Genomic DNA, 16339 nt, shown 5'->3' with positions numbered 1-16339 from the left:
GGATGACACCTCTAAACCTCATCAGTGCAGATTGTTAGACCTTTTATGGAATCTAATTCAATTGACAGTATACCATGGATAAACATGTAAGAAGACATGAATCCTAATTATAACAACTGGAACTTATCGACGAAACATTAATCAGAGAGAACCCAGAAGATCAAAACATTCCAAACTGCAAAATATCTAGGTTCAGGAATGGCAGAAGTTCCCACAATTTGAACTCCAACATCTTGTTCAGTTAATGAGATGACGAGCGATTCTTTGTACCGAAATACGCGGAAGTATACCAGATATTGACAGACAGCACATGTATGAACATTCAGCTTCAGGAACACTAATATGTTGTTTATGTATTTACAAAATATTGAAAATGGTGTGCACATTGAAACTTTTTACTGATACTCTTATTGTTGTTTGTTTCTCTTGTGATGGAAATGAGAGTAACCAAACATATGATTCAGGCTTGTACCTTGGTATTTATAATATATGTGATACGAGATTTCTTGATATAGCAACAGACATATAACTCTATGATGTTAGATACTTACCTTAAAAATTTATAAAATGACACATCACTGAAACAACTCCTTGTGCTTCACTTTTGTGAGAGTGTAAAGTATGTTAATTGATATATCGTAATAACAAGAAAAATTATGATTTATTTTGTAAAAGTTAGCAATTACTTTTTACTATGATATACGAAAGTTAATACTCAATATCCGATATAAAAATCACAAATTAAATATAAAATGATAACGTGTAATGAAGAACGAAGATTGAACCAAATTTAAAGAAGAAATAGTGAACAAATTTGGCATTTAGAAATTGACGATGAGGGTCGTTCTAGAACAAAACTTTAAGAAAAAAAGTCAGCTTCTTAATTGGTAATTTTTCATCTCTATGTTCATGATGTCGAACATTCCAGCAACGCCTGCATATGGAGTTCTATTATATATCTCCAAGTTGATACGATATTCCAGAGCAATATGTACAAGGAAGCTATTGGACCAAGAAATACAAGTGGTGAAATCATCCGTTCGAAAATTCTACGGACGCCATTTCGAGTTGTTTGATCGTCATGACGACCAGTACGTTTCAATTGTCGAATCCACAATTCTGTTTTTTTCCGCGAACCTGACTTACCAAAAAAGACTTTTCACCAGGTTTTTACTTACATGAGCAACACAAACGGTGTCGTATCTGAATCAAAATTGCTAACACTGTTGAAGCACCTGATAAGATCTCCCACGTTCTTTTGTGGTGTTTGTGTTGCTCAGTCTTTAGCTTTCTGTGTTGTGTTTTATACTGTTGCTTGTCTTCTGAACGATTTTCGTTTTGTGTCATGTCATTACAAACATTTGTTTCTACTTATGAGTTCAAATATTCCTTTGGTATTTTTGGACTCCCTCTTAGATTTTCAGATACCAAAAACATCGTCTGGTCGGCTGGCCTGAATGTATACCGTTTGATTTCTATTTTTCTTTTTTACATTTCGACTAGTTGTGATCGCATGGCGGGTGATGTATACAGAGCAGAAGATCTTTCTCCTTTTGATGCACCTAGCCTAGATCCGTTTTGTGTCCATTTGATATCCCTAGGTCTTTTTTCGTATCTTGATATATATATTCATGAAATATTTTCGAGATTTGAACATTGGAAACCCACTTCCGCATTTAATTTAGATACTGTGAATTCATTTTATTTCAAAAGTATCAAATGGTGCTGATAGTAAAAAAAAGAATTTTCTGATAAAATGTGTGTTTTTTTATTTTGACTGTTTCAAAAATAAAGAAAAGTAAATGAAACGTTAATTCGTAGATCAATGTTAAAAGAAAAAAAAAACACGTTTACAATTCGTTCACAATATCTATTTTTTTTTTAATTCATGCTTTGTTATTCTATATTCATGATAATAGAGTGTTTAAGTCAAATCCTCAATTCATGCGAGGATACATTTTACTTATCATAATTAGTTTTCATATTCATTAGTGTGCTGTCGGAATTAGGTTAGGAGTTAAACCTTAATAAGATGCACCTGATTGACTTGTGGTTTTCTTTATCAGGACATACCATACTGTTTATTAATAAAAATTATTAGAAATAAAAAAAAATGCTTAGGTTGTTTCAAATCTAATTAAGACACAAGCTATACAACATTTTTTTCCAGAGACCAATTGCAGATATTCCAACACCAAATTCACATATGTAAATAGGAAAATGAATGTATACATACAAGACCAACTTTCGTTTCAGACCCCTTTGCAGAAAATTTCAGGTTACATTGGTTCAAAAAAAAAAATAACAAGTTAATATACATTATCTAGTAACATTGGAGAAATGGAAATTTGGTTTACACAAAATCACTCCTTGAATCTAATAATACATAATTCTTTTTCACTAATTCCCAAAACATTTGTTTCTATGCATTCTTACTTGATAAAAATAAAATGATTTTCCATTACGGGTTTACATAGTGTTACTTGTGGTCCTGTTTATGGTCATAACACACTGATTAAGAAATGTTTTTTTTTTTTTTTTTTTATTCACCATAAAATTAGTAGAGAAATACACTTCTGTTTCACCTTTTGCGAGGACATGTGTTGCAAAATACATTGCAATCTCAAATCATGGCTTCATTGTGCACCAATGAGAAGATATATATAATAAATAATAAATCAAACGGTCAAAATCTTCATCATGGTTTCACAAAAGTTTTGATTTATTTTCATTCTTTGTCAGTCTCTTACAGTTTCCCTGGAGAAGCAATAAGAGGCTATTCAAAATCTAGTATGTCAAGTTAGTGAGAGTTTTAGCGCTATAAAACCAGGTTCAATCCACCATTTTCTACATTTGAAAATGCCTGTACCAAGTCAGGAATATGACAGTTGTTGTCCATTCGTTTGATGTGTTTTGTCATTTGGTTTTGCCAGTTAATAAGGGACTTTCCGATTGAATTTTCCTCGGAGTTCAGTATTTTTGTGATTTTACTTTTTATTACTACTCTCATCTGTGTATCAAATCATTTTGTATAAGGTTATTTTCGTTAAGTTACGACAATGTTTGTAAAAAACATTTTGTTGATAGGTATTACGGGTTCTATCGCTTATAAAATGGTAACATGCACAAGTAAAATCAAATATTAATTTGAAAACAATGCCGATACATTTATTTCTTACGGAAGAGAAAAATCAGTGAACGGTGTCTGTTCCAAAAGGAGGATTTAAAAATATCCGATATTATATACCAAATCGTATCGACATCTTGCGAAACACTATAAACAGGACAAGAAAAAAACATTGGCGAATACAATATTAATCAAAACAAACACTAATTCAAATTTTGTTCTGCTAAAGGTGGAAAGGCCAAATATTTAAAGAAAATGAAAACATGTTTTCACAAGAAATGTGGGAAGACTTACTGATACAATTAATTGAATTCATGTTTTGATAGTATAAATGTTCAATAAAATACTTTTTCTAATAGATGAAGATATGCATTAATAAAATTTTCATTCTGTTTGCGAAATCATCATGATCATTCGTAATATAGCCATGCTTGACGAAAATCAACATTATATCAAAATTTTACCACTAGTTGTCACAATAACAAAGCGAAAAACATTTAGTTCATCTTTAAACTCTTGTTTTTAGTCGCAAGTTATAACCTGGTAACGCACAGTAAATACATGACTAAAAGCTGTTATGTGTTAAAGAATCATTCATACGTTCCTTAATTTGAATTCGAATGTTGTATTTACGTGTATCCTTCGTTGAATTATTACACACTTAATTATAACAAATATGAAATGAGTGTTGAGAATTTCTTTCTTTTAATTCTTAAATTCGTTGTTTAATCTTATGCACACAATTTCAAGTGCATCGGTGTTTTACAATAGAATTAACTATTCAGAATAAGTGAGAAAAGACATTATCTATACCACTTACGACCTTAAAAAACATTACGTTTTCCCTTTTAAAATTTCTGATTTTCTAATTTCTGCTATATCACAGAATTCATCACAAGTTCGTATGGATTTATCATAGAGCTGACAAGCTCTATCTAAATCATCTGATATCTCAAAGCAAACACCGATAATTGTCATTGATGGAGATTGTTGATATATTGGCATTAAATAATGTTCTTTAACAGTTAAATACAAATCCCTTAATGCTTGCTGTTTCTTGGATATATTACGAGATGATGGTTGCATAGAAATATTAGAAAATGAGACAAAACGATTGGAGGTAAAATGAAGCCACTTAAGCCTACTACCAAGTGCAGGTCATCAGGCATTAACAACGAATGATTTAAGTATTTACCTATAGAAATCGTCGATAATTTTAACTGTTCTGCTAATGTTATGACCTTTGTATTTAAGTTTTTGATATAGTTTTGCATTTCCGCCTGACAACAGTGTATCGCACCTAGATACATCATATCAGGTGTACACCTTGATAGAACATAATCAGTTATTTGGAGTGTTACTAAGTATTGTCCAATTGCATAATAAAACGCAGCGTACAACAACCAACCGGACACGACATCTGTTTGTAGACCGTTTTTTAAAAGTTGACGATAACGATTACAACATCGATTATTTTGTACATTGTGTTTGGTGACTAGTGGTGGTAGTTGTTGTGCTAAAAACTTACTGAATCTTGAGATCCACCATCTACATAAAGCACGAACATACATAGACGATTCTGACTGAAGTAAATATTTGACATTAACAATTCCTTGATGAAAGTCAAGTGCATTCTTTGGATTTCCAACATGTGTGCCGAGAACTTTATGAAGCAAAATATCTAAGTCAATAGAGGTGCATTTTTCGCTAGGTGCTCGACTACTATTACAAGCACATCCAACAAATAAACTTGAGACTAGTCCAACCAATCCACGACATATAATATTGTCGATCACACGAAGCAATATCGTATTATTAGTCTTATTGATCTTTCCTAGGAACATATTCTGTTCAGGTATAAAGACGTTAGGACAGTAGCAGTTTCGTATCCACGATCTTAATTTATATAAACATAATGAAAAACAGTAAAATAAGTTAGGCAATTGAAATATCTGGATAGACGATTCTTCAGACACCCAAAATAACGTTGTTTTAAAAAAATATGAGCATAACAAATCTTCAACAACATGTATTTTGTTTATGACTTTTTTCAATGTTAATTTAAAGAGTCCGTAACATAAAAATTGCGTATAGTTAAACGAGTGAACGAGTTGTTTTTCTGCGACAGAAAAAGATACTCTCCATAAAAACTGATAGTTTGATATTGTTTTAGGTCCTAAAGGTACCAGCAGACATCCAAATCTCATAATTGTATTGATTACTGCATTTGGTGGCCATTGCTTCCTATGTCGATAAACCCAACGTCTTGCAATGAATGGAAATAAAATTGAGAATGGAAATGGGGAATGTGTCAAAGAGACAACAACCCGACCATAGAACAGACAACAGCAGAAGGTCACCAACAGGTCTTCAATGCAGCGAGAAATTCCCGCACCCGGAGGCGTCCTTCAGCTGGCCCCTAAACAAATATATATACTAGTTCAGTGATAATGAACGCCATACTAAACTCCAAATTGTACACAAGAAACTAAAATTAAAAATAATACAAGACTAACAAAGGCTAGAGGCTCCTGACTTGGGACAGGCGCAAAAATGCGGCGGGGTTAAACATGTTTATGAGATCTCAACCCTCCCTCTATACCTCTAGCCAATGCTTACTATGAAGACAAAAGGCATAATCGACGACTTGCATTTTATCCGATAAACATGGACCATGTTGATTAATATAACCACACTTATGTTTCTTCTGAATATTTTCAATGAACTTATGAGGTTCTAAATATAAACCATCGTTAGTTTCTATAACAGAACGTTTTATTAAATTGAAATACCCATTGTAGTTTTCATCGACTAACTTTAATCTACTAAACCCAGGATGAGCACGATCTGTCTCAATCAATAGTGTTGTATATTTTGTCGGATATCTTATATTTTGTATACGACTGAATGATTCTACATAGTCAATTACAAACATTAAATCAAAATCACTTCCAGGTAAATTCAGTCCTTCAGATAAACTTCCACTTGATATTTGTCTTAATTCATAATTCTTACACAGCATATTTGCTATTTCATCATGCACTAGCAATAACCGTTGTCTATGTCGTATGTCTATTTCACTCCCGACTAATTTTACGAGTTGTTCATATAAATATATCTCAAAAAAACTATTCCCGGACCAGAACACACGACCTGTAAAATTAACATACATATATGCATACTCATTCTTTCAGTTTACGATACAGTTTAATACTGAACATCACACTTTCAAAACTGAAACTTAATTTTTTTTATTCAGTAGTGTAGAATTAAACTCAAAATTTAATTGACAAACAAAAGAATACCTAAAATCAAAATATAAAGTAAAACCAATATGAATAATGGTACACAAAACATGAAACCCGGTTCAAAGATTTTTTTTTTTAAATGAGAGAATTCATGTCAATACAGGTATTTAGAAAACACCATGGCAAAAAAGGGAAAAACACGATAAGACATGCAACATTTCAAAAAACCATTCAGCAACACTTTCTGTACACAAATTTGTGCTCACGAGAGAGAAAAATGGCAGTCGCATTCGGTAATTGTCTTACAACATAATTCAAGGATGCTAGACATATATTTGACTGATTTCTCTTCTTACTCAGATTTGACGAGTACGATGACGATCTCTTATTTGTTCTCCGTTTTGCCACAATAAGTATTCAGATAAAGAAATAACGAAATTAATGTTTTCATTCCAAACCGTCAAGATAAATGGTTTTACCCCCAGTTTTTGGTATGGTTCATGTAGTTCAGTCTTTAGTTTTCTATGTTGTGTTTTGTGTAATCTTGTTTGTATGTTTGTCTTTTTCCTTTTTAACCATGGCGTTGTCAGTTTTTTTGACTTATAAGTTTAAAATGTCCATTTGGTATCTTTTGCCTCTCATTTACTAATGTCGAACCAGACAAACAATAGTTCATAGTTCGGTTAGCCATACCTGTCACAAATCCAAATTTGATACTAAATATTTTGAAAATATACTTGTAAAAAGCAGATATGAATATTTTGCAGGGGTAGATTTAACAACAAATTGTGGTCCAATATTTTGATTAAAGTCCTGATTTTATAATGTTACCCTCGCCAAAATCAGTTTAAAAGAGTACATCTATTATTCTTCATAACATGCCCTTATGGCATACCATGTAACTATCATCAATCACTTCTTAAAGGGGCATTAGCTGTCAAATTCATGTTCACTGATTTGACTCAAATTCTCATATTTGATTTATAACATACTCAAATGTATATCCGATGTATTGAAAGTCTGAAATAAAGAATTTATAAAGCATAGGGTCGATGATATGTATCAACATTTCCTGTGTATTTTAGTCTAAACGCCATCTAGTTAACTACTGGGTTGACCTCCGAAGACTGCCGACGGTCATACAACCCGATATATGTTAAATAAATATAAATAGATAGCGAACTCGTGCAATTTGATTTTTCTAGGTCTGTTTGATTTCATGTTAAAGGTTGAAAATATATCTTAATCATCGTTTTTACCTGTATAAGAATTAGTTTTTGTGGATCGAATCAGTCAGTCAAATGGTTAACTCTTGTTTCACTTTCAATGTTGATATTCTTTTCCATTTAATAACAGAACACGCCTAATTCATGCGTAACCCATTTCTAGCTAAGGGGTTAAATTGAAGTTCACATGAATACGAATTCAATGAGGTCGAATTATTCACTTACAAGTGAATAACTCATCAGCGATGTTTCTTAGCTAATTTTGACGAAATTGAACTAAACTGGCTTGTAAAAGCGATTTATTATTTCACTATTTTACTTTCATTAACTTGAACAAAAAAAAAATCATAAAATTTATTTTTTTATATCTCGTATCTAGTGCCCCTTTTAGGTGGTACCAATCACCTTGACTAAAATTAATTTGGGTGGTTTAATTTTTATAAAATTTTGACAAAATATTTACTTGGACTCTTTGACAAAAAGTGGAAATTAAAAAAAACCTGAACCACACACTTTATCGGAAAAATTTCCTGAATATATAGCAGTTTGACAAACACTAATTTTTATCAATGAGAAGCTTAATATTTCCTTCACAAAAGAACGTGACTAAAACGTTCAGCTGATTTTTACAGAGTTATCTCCCTGTAGTGTTATATAACCACCATAAAATGACTGTAAAATGTTAGTTCTATAATAAAGACCAGTAAAAAATTGTTGCATACATATATTTTTGGAAAAACTTTAAAGAACCAGTTTAGTGTATACGGACGTTGATTTGATTATCATATACCTGGAAGTTATCTGAAGGATACATAGCATAAATATGATGACAAGGAATTGCAACACAGAGCTAGAAAGAGAATTAGGTTACAGGATTGTTGGAATTAAATCTTTTTTTTTTTGCATTGCTGTAATAATTTTGTTTATAATTTTCTATTATCAATATATAAGAAAGAGGGAGTAACATTCTAAACACACGTTTTTAAATTCGTTTGATAGAAGTGTTTTCTCTTTAGTTTTGAACAGTTAACATAAATATACTTTTATTGTATGATTGAGCTTTGACATTGCTTTATCAACAATTGCAACAAACAAGTTTTCAATGACCCAATTAAACAAAATTAGAGATAAAAAGCTTTCGCCTTGTATACAAAATATTCGTATGTTAGGTAGGACATTATATTTCTTTACAAAGAGTTTTTTTTTAAATGTTACTATGAAGAATCAAGCTAAAGAATTAAGACCATCTGTATTTCAGATTGGATCTTTGCAAGCAATTTAGAAACCGTCTTTTCTATCATTTCATTTAAACATATGTCATGAACATGTTATTATTTTGTACAAGTTATTACTTGATTATGATTTTGAAATGGTAGAAAGTTGCAGACGAACCTAAATCATGACAAAAATTTGCATATATGATATCACATATTGGAAACTCAAACAAAAGTCAAGCATAATAAATCAAATTAACTATTTGTTTAAAGGGGAAAGATTTGTTGTGAACATCAAATTGGTAAAGGTAGAATAATGATTAGTACAAGTTATTATATTTTTCTCAATAAAAATTGTATAAGTAATTACTATTACAACTGTATTTGTACAAGTAATAACTTGAATGATGGCAGCATACAAATAATAACTTGTACAAAATGTTTGTACATGTAATAGCTTGTACACAATAATAACATGTACACGACACATATATAACATAGGTTATAAAAAACATTTCAGTATGGATTAAATTACCCTTTAATAAACATTTTCACTTTATATGTAAAAAAACATATTTTCTTCTTTATTAGTTCAAACATATTGCATATTGTGTCTTGTTTTTACATAGTTTTAATTTGTTTCAAATGTTAGCACACTCTCACTCCAGTCTTCACGAGAATTAAAAAAGAAAGAGAATGAACTTTTTTTCATTATAAAACATGCAAAACGAATCCATCAAAATGTATGTTTTTAAGTAGTCAACCGATGAAGGCGTGGATTAATGAAGAAATATACAATTTAGAAAACAGAAGAACAATGAATTAAATGTTTGAACTCGAACTCGTATAAAATCAAACACTCTATATTTGCTGTATGTGTTTTCTTTAACTTTGGCAGAAACTGCATACTAGATAACTGTTCATATTTGAAATACATATTTGGACAAGTGAAATGAGATTACCTTCATCATGACTTTCTTCATGTCCTGTGCAATTCTCTAAGTATTCCCGGTATTCATTGGAAGATTTGATAGGATATCGAAAATGAAGTATCATCTGCGAATTTTGTTTCCTTCTTTCCAAACAAGCTTTGAATTCCTTTTCAAACTGGTGAATAGTGAGACCAAATACGTCGTTTGAAATACTCATTCCACCGTCAAAATGTTGTTGGAGAATAGGAGTGTGTTGTCGTCGTCCGCGGTAGGGAAAGCGTTTCACGCCGTATTTTTCCCAATACGTTATTTTTTTCATTCCATTTACATGTTTACTGTCATCTTCACATTGATTACTTGGTTTATTGGTATATGTATTCATTATCACAGACCTGATATATTATTGGCGAAAAGATAGACTTGCATGAATGAAGTAAATTCTCAATCGAATTCCTAGGTCTACAATAGAAAATTTTGGCTTAAAACTATCACAGGAAATAATACTTATTATGCATGTGCATGATATAATATGTGCCTTAGTTACGTGCTTTACCAGTTAGTCAAACTATTGTAAGACATATTCAAATATAAATTCAAAAACGATGATTTTGTCTGACAGAGAGAAAGTGTCGTGTGTATGCAGACTGTATCTATTTGCATATACACTAATGGTGAAAATTATACATTTTGTAGACAAATAATTGGTCCTTTTCATGGACGATCTACAATTCATTATGGACGATGGTCATAAAAAAAAACCCAATCAATATTCAAGCAGCGACAGCCTACACACTTTTTGTTTTGTTTTGAGGACTGTTATCTGTATAACAAGTTGATAACGATGTTGTTGTTCGACACACATTAATGTACACAAATGATATAAACATATCAATTATCTTTATAAACATTAAGAAAATGTAGTATGATTGCCAATGAGACAACTCTCCAGCAGAGACCAATTGAATTATCTTGTTATTTTGCTGCTTGTTAGATAAGGATTTGATTCAGACTTACATACGCGTCATTTGGTCTCTAATGAATTGTTTTCTCATTGGCTATCATACCATATCTCCATAGTTTAATATAATGGAAGTACTTATAGTTACCTTTTAAGTACAAGACTCTTATTTTTAGCGAAAAAAAACCGTAGCTAGCTTACTTCTATAACTAAATCATATACATAATCTAAATTTTAAGTAGAGTTTGGGTAGGAAATATTTCTGAAATATATTTTGTTGGTAAGAATTACTTTTAATTTGTTGCTTTATTTCATGATACTTTTCAGAAAAAAAGACCATTCAGCTTTGGTTGGTTTCTGCAGTTTAACTAACCAGGTCACAAATTAAATAGAAGACTGATAAACAATGAACAATAGAAATCTCTAGTTTTTAGTGATTCAAGTTCAATGGTTCATTAACTGTGATTAGGATATTTATCAAAAGTTAAACGCAATATCAACATAAATTGAAGTTAAATCTTGTAATAAAAAATATATGTTGAAATGCATATTGACTTATGTTGAAAATAAACAAAAAAAATTACTGTTAAGCAATCCTTCGGATTTTAATCAATTTTGGCGTCCTATTGCCATTAAAAGATGAGACCAGTGTTTGTGTTAAATTTGTGCTAGTATCTTTAGTTTAAGAATGCAGTAGGTTTTCATATTATGGGATTCGGCGTTTCGTGACCTTTTGATGTCTAATATGGCGTTTGCGATTTCTGGAAAACACACATGATTTCTCATATTTCTAACTAAACAATTTTGAGACATAAGCACATCATACTTCTACTATGATTGTTTGTCCATGATGATAGTTTGATGTTTTACCAGAAGAGTCATTCAAATCAGCATAGAACATGTAGAAGAAACAATTTTATAGAAATCAAACAATTCTAAGTATTGACCATCAATCAAAATTAAACATACCTTGGCTTACAACTTACATACATATACGCCCATATTGATACATCTAATCTTCACATGACGATTGACTGATAAGGGAAAATTACACTAATTTACCTCGTGATAATACTCAGTTGTAAACCGTGTACGTTACCTAATTATAGTGTTTTTTTTCCAGTTTGAAACAATAATTTCCGGGGTTTTTTTTTAAACAGCTGATATTTAAGATTTGCTTGTCTGTATACTTGATTTGGAGTCACTATCAGTGAGTATCGAAAAATAAATCAGGGATATACATTAGTGAAACAGAAAGCTTTTGACACAAAGTCCAGAACACATCATGTGCTGCTAAAGAAGCTATTGGTTTCACAACAATGAAGTCGCATCTAAAATCGTTAAAAATATTAATATATAGTTTTTACTAACAAAAACACATATCAATAAATTCTAGAATTCAAAATGGCATCTTTCCGTAGTAATAGAAGGGTATTCCTATGTCATGCAAAATCTTTCTTAAAGACCGTTGCAACAGAGGAAATGAAGTCCGTCAAATAGCAAATTGCAGAACTGAATTAACCTATTTGTGGTATCTTCTTAAGAAAAAAACAAACCCCAAATTAGAATGTAAAAAAAAAAAAACAATTAAAAGACAAACAACAGTCTACAAACACAACATAGAAAACTACAGACTGATCAACACACTTCCCGACAAAATAAAGGGTGATCTCATTTAACCCGGGAAGGTAAGCAGATCAACCTTCACATGTAACACCCGTCATGTTGCACGAACATATGAAAACTAAAATAAAAGAAAACAAATTGCGTATCATTTTATGTGTATATACAATGAAAACACAATGATGCGTTCTTGATATTTAATGTATTTTTCTCTCTAGAATAAAAGCTATGATTTTGTCCGTATTTATCAGAAAACATTACTTTTACACATTTAACCACTTATCTCCTTCTAAAAGAGTCATCATAGTTTTCAATGCCCCCGTTTAATATCCATAAGGTGGTACATAACACTACAGGGAGATAACTCTGTTAAAATCAGCTCTGCCTCAACGTTTTTATCACGTTCTATTGTTAAGGAAATATTAAGCTTCTCAATAATCAAAATAGTGTTTGTGAAACTGGTATATATCCAATGCATTTTTTCCGATAAAGTGTGTAGTTGAAGTTTTTTTAAATTTTTATATTTTTGTCAAAGGGTCAATTTGAAAATTTTGTCAAAATTTTATGAAAATCAAACGAGCCAAATTAATTTTAGTCAAGGTGTTTGGTACCATCACCAGATAAGATATAATACTAATGTTTTTATTACATGTATAGGATAACCAGTAAAATGGTTCAATCGAATATTTCTATAACTTTTATAGTAATATTTGATGTATTCAAATGTTTCAAAGATGATTGTATAAAGTAGCGCTGATTAGTTTCATATAAACATAACTAACTACAACATAACAGTAAACTGATTTCAAATTTTAACAAGACAATACTTTTTAGCAGATGTATTTATATATTGTATATGAAAATATATATATAAAAAAAAACAGTAAAAACAGTAAGCAAAAGCAAAACCGTATAGTTAGCTATAACAAGTCCCAGCATGATAAAATGTGAAATAATTCAAAAGAAAAAACTAACGGCCTAAATTATGCCAAAAAGAATATACGAAAAAACATATGAAAAATATGGCAGGCAGCCACCAACGACAACCACTAAATTAGAAACTCCTAACTTGGAACAGGCATGTCAAGAATGTGAAGGAGTTGAATATGTATGCGAGAGCTGAAATCTTCCTTAAGCCGAGATAGCGGTTTATCCTTCAAACATAAGAACAACAAGAAGAATTAGTCAGAACGGACTTGAGTCATTAGATCGACAAGTGAAAGAAAAATTATAAAAATAAGAAATAAAAATAAATCACAAATTTAAAGTACCGATCTAGTAAAACACTCAGTTATACTCAAGACACCAATTGTGCCTTTTTGAGTAGAGACTCTGTAGGATTCTGACGTCACCGCAGTTATCTGGCACAGTGCAACTTTGGAAGACCTTTCTTCCTGATACTAAAACACAAAGTTTTTTCTCCAAACCAACCCAATAGATATTATATATAGCGAAAACCTATATTCTACAGAGAAATCGTCGACTTTATTTTTACGACAAAACAGCACACGAAGTCCGATTTTGATGATCCATTGTAACGTTTGTATTGTTAACGTTCTGCATTTGCGGTCGTAGTTGAAAAAAAACATCGCACTTAGGACCATTTCGCTATTTTCTATGCAGAATTTTGAATATGAGAAAACATAAGTTATAAAGCATTGTTTACCTTCATTTGTTTAAGGTAAGTATAAAATTAAAGTAATAGTGTTGAGCAGCAAACAAGTGCATTTATTTCAGATTTATTGAAAAATCTAGGCTTTTGTGGAAAATGTCGCAGTTTATACCAGTCCCATTAAACTGTACAGATAAAATAATTTAAGTTAGGACTGCCGTTTACATGGTTTACAGAGATTGTTTTTATGCAAAAAGCGCTTCCCATTTAAGATTGGTATATCACTAAAACCAGGTTCTACCCACGATTTGTTTTTGAAATGTCCTGTACCAAATCAGGAATATGGCAGTTGTTATCATACAGTCCGTTTATATGTATGCTGCCGTTTGCTTTTGTTGTAGTTCAGTGTTTCTATTGTTATGTTGTTTTACTCTTATAGTTGATGTGTTTCCTTAGGTTTTAATTTTCTTTTTGCTTAATCGAATAGTGACTATTGAACAGCGGTATACTACTGTTGCCTTTATCTACTGAAAAAATAGTATTACCTCGAATATTTTTATCTGAAAAAAAAAACAAACAAAAACACAAAAAGAAACTAGTATTGATCGTGTCAATTTTGAGCATTTTTTGGTAAACAAGATGCTAACATGGTATTGTTTAATGTGAAATGACCAGCCTTGGCTTAATATAACATGCTTTGAATGCATTTATTTTTAGTTTTGTGTTAGCAAAAACTGTTACGCATATACATACGTTTGTGATCACGCCACTTTGCAGTGAAGAAAAACTGTTTGGGAAGTTGTAATATAGGCATTGTTACTGTTTTATATGAACAACAAAGTGAGTACGTCTATGTGATACGCTACTAGTATTTGTTTTACCATTCTTCAACTTTCTTTTAAAAGCAAAAAACTTTAAAAAGTATAAGACAAATTAAACAGTGAAATATTATACAATTATTGACTAGTTATGAGGGCAATATCAATGTTGTTGTACCTGAAATATGAACTATTGCTTGATGCCAAATGAGGTATTTGGAAAAAATTGAAATTCTGTTTTTTTGATATAATAAAACACTTTATGACGGGTTATTAGAATAATAGCGATAACAAAAACAGTTCGGCTTAAAAGATTATAGAATTAATATTTAAAGATGCATAACTTAACTTCATTTTTTGCATATAAGATGAAGAAAACGTGCGTTGATTCTTAATGTAACTGCTGTTTGATGTGGAGCATAATCTTGCACAAATTTGAAAAATATATCTCTATTATGCAATTTGATTTTTCGACTTGCTCATCAATCCTAAAAATGACCTAAATGAACTAAGCAACCACCGATATTCACAAGGTAACTAAAACAATATGACAGACTTGTTAGTCTGAGACTGATTACTTGAATGATTAACTAACAAATGATTACATTTAAAAGATGTGGGGTATATACCAACGAGACAGCAACCAATTCACACACATAACTAAAAGACATGTATGGAGTGCATCAAATAGTCTTCGACAATAGCCAGGTGTCTATGCAATATGTTAAGCTCTACATCGCACTGAGTCAAACAATATGAGATTGATAACAGGAAATTTCAACTGGTACGGAAATAATTGTTAAAATATTTTCTTCATAAAATGTACTTTCACAATTTCAAGTAAATTGTAGGAAATACTTAAATTTTGATTGAAACAAAGAAAACCACATGACAGACAAACAATCGAAATCACGAGCTATTACCTATAGACAACAATGACAAAAATAGAATTCAATAATGAAACATAAAAGTCAGGTATTGAGTACAGATGTATCAACTTAAACTTTTAAGAATTTGAAAGCAAAAACCAAAGCATGTATTTGCTATCTAAAATAACGAAGAGTTAATTATTGTTAACATGTAACATTCATGTATATTTCCGCCTAATATAGAGATGTCTTGGACCTCACAGTTGTATTATAATATCGTTAATTATTTCCTTTACAATAGCATGAAAAGTTAAAAATATTTCCTCGGTCTACCTGAATTTCAGGCTGTATATATTATTACTACATTATTGATTATTTTTCTTTAATAAGTTGAATAATGGCCAGATGCAAGTGATAAAATGTAATTCTGGACCTAAAACAAGTAAACATTGTTAAAGCAATCTTGAAATATAGAATATTTTGACTGACATTGTTCAACAACAAAACAAATTGGACACGAAAAGGTGATATGAAATTACCACGTGTTATAAAATGTCTGCTATCTTCTCTGCATTAGTTCCATTTAGCAAAGTTTCTAGCGCTGTGAAACGTGTAATGGGAAAAAACAGAATACAGTTGTTTTGTGTTAAGTGGAAACTAGAGATCAGTGATAAAAAGGATAAATGAGTGATTGAGTAGGTATTTATAAATG

The sequence above is a fragment of the Mytilus californianus genome, unplaced genomic scaffold (assembly GCF_021869535.1).
Source record: "Mytilus californianus isolate M0D057914Y unplaced genomic scaffold, xbMytCali1.0.p SCAF_13, whole genome shotgun sequence".
NCBI lineage: Eukaryota > Metazoa > Mollusca > Bivalvia > Mytilida > Mytilidae > Mytilus > Mytilus californianus.
Note: the sequence above shows the minus strand (reverse complement) of the source record.